Below are 6,000 nucleotides of genomic sequence, written 5' to 3' on the forward strand. Positions count from 1 at the left end.
AGAAAAGCCCACAACAGCAGGCTGTCAGCGCTCAGCATCGGTCACAATATTCAACGTTTTATCCTGAAAAATCCTTAATAATATTTAGATTCATGTAATATTTTTACCCATGCCCATGTTTGTTACGTGTCTGTTATTGTAACAGCCTGATGGGTCAGAGGTGATGCAGGATCAGTCTGCTAGTTTGCATCAATTTCCAGAAAAGAAACCTGAAGTCAGATTTACATTTTGTAATTTTTTTTCTTGGAGTCCAAAAGTTCCCAAAAGTATTTTTATTATCCTACATCAGAAAATTAAGCCACAGGGTTTTGGGGAATGCCGGAGCTGCAGATGGGCCTCTGAACGCCCGCGAACAAACTCAAAACTAAACGAAACAAAAGAGAATCCAAATATGAGGAACACAGATGAGACGTGTGCGGGATGAAAACGCCAGAGTCTCAGAAAGAAAAGTATATCTTTACATGCTTGTAGAATATAGATTTTGCCTGTAATATCTCATTGCCTGCGTCTTACTGCGTATGTTGACACAGTAACTTTGTTTCGATTTTGAACAATACAACATAAATACATCAGGCAGTCACTCGAATTCCAGTGAAACAGCACGCAGCCTGCTTCTTATCGTTTCTACCTACAACTCACGGCCGTAGCTGAGAGAATCGGACTGAGCAGTAAATCAGCAGCTGAGAGGTGAGCCAAACATGTCAGCGCTGTGGATAAAACATTAGGAGATCTCTCATAAAAAAGTTAAACCATCTACATTTTTCAGAAGTAGGATCTAAAGCCAAGCAAGCTGGTGTTCCTATGGAGGGCTTCCCAACCAATGAAACGTACCGCAGCACCTCAACAGTCTCATCCGAGGCCCAGTGAACAAAAACCAGCCCGTATGAAGGTGAAGGTCACCGTGCTTTGAAAAAGCCGGATCGTTGCTAGGCTAGCAGGTGCTTTCATCCTGTCTTTTAATCAAGTCTTTGAGAGCTAATCAGCACTGGGATGGTTAATGGGCCCAGTTTATCCTGCAGGGGTTTGTGAAGGTCGTGGACTGGGTTCAGTCACAAGAGCAGGGACAACAGTGTTTGTCTGCAAACACTGAGCGTCGCATTAATAAACTGCTTGGTCAGTTTTTGCCAAGCTTTGTTGTGTTTCCTTTTAATATTTTTGTGTAACTCAAACTGTTTGAATCTGCTTGGACTGTCGGTTTGTTGATTCTGAACATTTGAAGCAGTTTCCCAAAACATTTTTTTTTTTTTTTTAAAAAGGGAGAAAATGTTGCAGCTTCTCAAACGGTAACTTTTATTTATTTATTTTTAACCATCTGGACTGTTTGGGGGAATCTGTTCCACAGTTTTAGAAATATAATGAATATTATTGCTTTATACCTTGACTGTGACCTGCTTCTAAAGTGCTGAGGGGAAAAACATGATCACTTCTCCCTCCTGTGAAGGCGGGAGAGCAGACACTGCAAAAGGTGAATAATCACAGATCGAGCCCACAGATGCTGCCTCCTGTAGAGATGGATATTTGCATATTTCCCACTGAAATACATCCCGGATCACTCTGACTCTTTCTGCGTGAGCTTACTTTCAGCTGAGGATTATAGCTCTCCAGTGAGGACACAACGAGATCAGACCATAGCAATTACTGAGCCACAGGCCCCCATAATGACACTAACACCCACACACTTCTGCACACACACACAGAAGCAGAAGGTAGGATGTGGTTTGAGCGTCTTGTCTCCAAACAAGGCTGCTGATGTAACAACCGAACATCTGTGAGCCTTGGAGCAGAAGCAGCCATATGCCACCCAAAATTCTGGAGGAGATGGTGGGAGTGTAGGTGGGGGTGTAAGTGCTGGTGTAAGTGTCTTCTATTAGAGGGGTCGATATGAGAGTGGGGTCAGTGGAGCCTCCGGGGGCCCACCTCAGATTACTCCTGTGAAGAGCGGCCAATCATTTCTACTCAAATCACAGGCAAAAAATCCTGTATGAGCGCGACCCCGTCACCTCTGCAGGCGTGCACGGCGGCACGCGGACTGTACAGTGAGTGAAGTAAACACCGGGGGGGGGCGGATCCAGCGCTGATCGTTCCCAACAAACGGCTCGGATCCAAAGAGCCACCCAGCGCGCGCAAGCAGTGTCTCTCTCTCTCTCTCTCTCTCTCTCTCACACACACACACACACACACACACACACACACACACACCGCTCAGTTCTGTGCAAGTTAAAGTCAAACAGCCCGTGCACAACACCAAAGCTCCCACCGGTAACCCACTTCACGCGTTGCGCGTCCACACGAGAGCCCGGCGCTGTCTCGCGTGCGCGTGGCTCAGCAGCACGAAAACATTTTAAAGAAACGCTCAAAGCGAAACAAGATGAGGAAGGAAGGAAAGATTTCTCTTACCGTGCAAACGAGGAGGAAGCGAAGGAGAAATTATAAATCCTTAGTTTGTGCCCGCATTGTCGGACGGAGAAGGAGACGAGGAGGAGGAGCGGGCTGCTGCTGCTGCTGTGAGGAATAATCCGAATGTCAGTGACAATAAACCGGAGAGCAGAGGAAGAGGAGGAGGGGGCGCTACCACGTCCAATTAGAAACAGTGGGATTGATTGTTGCAGGAAATCAGGCAGTTAGTGTTCAGAGCAGTTCCACCCAGTCAGGATGGAAGTGAGTCGCTGAAGACTAAACACTGCCCCCTTTACATTTGATTCATAGAAATAAAGAGATGAGAAGCTAACCGTGAAGATGATCCCAGTGACCAAAGCCGGCCAGAGTTTTCATTCAGGCTCGCGTATGACGCACAGACTTCCTCCACTGTGCTGCTGAAGTCCACTCTGTGATGTGTGGAGCTGAGATTAGTGGGGCTGATTTCCATATTCAAAGCTGCTACACTCAGCATCTGCCTCCAGCTGCTGCCATCTAGCGTCGGTATAAGGTCATTAAACCGGGAGGAGTTACTGCTCTGGGCCCTAGCAGTGAATTCACAGGACATTTAATGCCAGCTACATTTACTGTGACCCTACTGTAAAGAAAATATACACAAACTCTACAATAAATTTACAATAATTACTTGCAACAGACTGTCGACCTGTCCCGGATGTAGCCTGCACCTCGACCTATGGTAGCGGGGATAGGCTCCACCCCCCCGCAGCCCTCATAAGGATAAGCGGAAGAGAACGGATGGATGGATGCTGTAAAATCCAGTTATAGCAACGTTTTGTAAATGGCGTTAATAGTTTTGTTAATTTCAGTAAAGTTACTGCAAACACTTTTTCCAACAAATGACTGGCATCCACGATGATCCATCCACGGTGCCTCTGTGTTCTCCCTGCGCCTGCATGGGTTGCGTGGCACACTGGCTTCATAGATGTGACGTCTCGGATACACAAGTAACAAGTAAACCTAATTTTAAAGTTTTTTTTCCTTTGTTTTTTAATTAATGCAGTTTTTTATGTCTCATTCATTACTGATTGTTATGGCTCCTGAACCTTTTATTTAGACGAGGGCTTCAAAATAACTGCCTGGAGATGTTTCAGTTATGCAGACAAATTGCAAGACGACTTTTTGACTTCTTTAAAGACCTGCAAACAGCACGTTTACAACAACTAGTAGAAGAAGCATTGTGCTAGATACTGTTATTATTCAAAGGAGCGTGAAAGTGTGCATTACAAACCACATCTAAAAGGTGTGTCACACGTGATGGTCACGTGTGAAGCCTGTGGGTTTGGAGTTATGTGCACATTAAGGTCAGTGCACCAGAACAGGATCAAGAAAGGACCAAAATATAAATCTGATGACTTTTAAAATGGTTTTTTTGTCAAATCAACATCCGAGTGAATCCCAGACAGACAGTGCTCCGTGTGAAATGTGAGTCAGTCAAAGTGGAATATTAAGTAAAATAATATTTTTATTTAAAAACAAAAAAGATTAAAATGCTGCTCAAACTAAATGTGCAGGTGAAAGCAGCCTCTCGCTGTCACATCGGCCCACAGGACTGGTTTTCTTTCTTAGCTGCTATAATGACAGCGCTAGTTTCCTAAGTGGTGCAGTTCCTCCACTTATCTCTATTTGAGAAACGGGTGCAGAGATGAACCGTGCACATAACCAGAAGCTCTGCATGCAGTCGCACTAACTTCAGGGTCTGAAAGCAAATGAGAAACTTTATTAAAACCACCAGAATATCAAACCAATTCCAAGTGGAAGCCCCGCCCAGCCAGCGAATTCAGACCCAGACCCTTCATGCTGTGAGACAACAGGGCTGACCACTGGAACACAATGTCGCTAGTTTAATTTCCATCCATCCATCCATCCATCCATCCATTCGCTTCCGCTTATCCTTTTCAGGGTCGCGGGGGGCGCTGGAGCCTATCCCAGCTGTCATAGGGCGAGACTAGTTTAATTTGTTAAATCATTTTATGAAGCATCTTTATGAAATAATGGGCCCATTAGAGTCAGAGATGGGGATAAACTGGAGGATGTTCACTGGCATCACAAATGATTGTCTGATGATTCCTGTGTTCATGATGTCAGAAAGCTGAAGTGGCAGCTCGTGGTAAAGCGTCGTTTACATACTTCTGTGTACCTGACAGGTTATTACTGTATGTCTGAATTACAGAGCAGCTCTAAGAGGAAGAATAAAGAGCTCGAGCTCCACAGAGCCTCTGATGGAGGTCACAGATACAGGAACCCACCCACCAACACACTTAGTCCTGTGACAACAAACCATAAAATCTTCAAACAGGGCCGAGAGATGAGCGGCCACCTCCTGAACCCATAACTGATGTTGGAAATTGTCTCATATAAATGTCTTCTTCAAGGGCTTTCAGCAGAACGACTGCATGTCATCAAAGTCTGCACAATCCAACGATACGTTCGAGTCCGCAGCTGAACGGGAATCAGTCCTTCGTCTCTGACTTTTATTACCCTGTCATCATCTGTCCTTGAAGCCCCCTCCTCCATCTGACCTTATTTCATATTTTCTGAGATCGTCTATCATTCAGCTCCTGTCGGTCACAATTGAGCCTCACAGTAACCACAGTAACCAAACGCTCGGTGTCAGTGTTTGGAATGAGCGGTGATTCATTTATTTAACTCTCCATAACACAACAAGTCTTTTATATTTGGATCGTGAATGATAACACGATCAGGTAACGTTTCATCAGCAGCTTTTGTTTTCTGAGCTGATGGATCTCTCCAACTCTTTTCCAGCTATATCTTTCTAAGTTTGGGCTCTACTAGAGCAGCTTTGCATTATTCATATTGGGCAATAATCCTTTAATATCTTATCCAAGCCATGCTGTAGCCCTCAGCTCATCTTCTGTCTGAAAATAGCTATTTTGGCTCCTCCCCTTTTGAGGCTTCTGTGCCTGAGGTGACCGTGGTAAGGCCATCGCCTCTCTATGACATTATATAAAGCCAAGAACAGGCTGAAACCTGAGCGGAGGATGAGACAGGAAATGAGGAATAAGTCCTGTTTATCACACAAATACAGGAACACTTAACACACAGAGTTAGTGCGCACTGATCGTCCCTGCCTCCACCCAGTCAGCACACAGGCTCTGACCGAGTGTGTGCGGCTAGTGTTGAAGCGGCCCTCGAGTGTGTGTGTGTGTGTGTGTTACACCTCACAGCTCACATATGAAGAGCAAAACACTGAAACAAAGGTGGGTGTACTCCACCTCTCCACCCGTGGCCTCAGGTGGGCTCCAGCCACGTTTTCTTGCTGAACTAAATCACAATGATGCTAACCACAATAAAAAAATCATTTTGTTGGTTTTTCAAAGATCATTTAGATTTATTTTACAGGCAGCTGTTCTGATGCAGAGCCAAGTGTATTTACACAAGCTCGACTCCCAAAAACTGCCAAACACAGGTGGTTTAAAAAAAGCTGTTTGGAAAGGAAAGACTGCCCTCTACAGGGAGAAGCTGGCACTGCGGCGTGAAAACCTCTCTGGGCTGAACTGTGGATCATCTTCACTGCTTTGACTCCATGCAGGAGTCTCCCACACC

The 6,000-nt window shown here is 45.2% G+C and overlaps 1 protein-coding gene across 2 annotated transcripts in view; it reads right to left on the minus strand.

Moving 5' to 3' along the window:
- Positions 1 to 2,813, minus strand: part of pcbp4 (poly(rC) binding protein 4) — a 219,700-nt gene extending 216,887 nt beyond the window's left edge. For both annotated transcript variants that reach the window (XM_085457821.1, XM_085457820.1), the window contains exon 1: positions 2,398 to 2,813. The gene's annotated coding sequence lies outside the window, so the exon portion shown is untranslated. The remainder of the gene's footprint in view (positions 1 to 2,397) is intronic.
- Positions 2,814 to 6,000: the final 3,187 nt, after the last annotated feature.

Source organism: Copadichromis virginalis, linkage group LG5 (genome assembly GCF_057382275.1).
Source record: "Copadichromis virginalis isolate Kocher_CV1m ecotype Utaka linkage group LG5, C_Virginalis_male_GT1.1, whole genome shotgun sequence".
NCBI lineage: Eukaryota > Metazoa > Chordata > Actinopteri > Cichliformes > Cichlidae > Copadichromis > Copadichromis virginalis.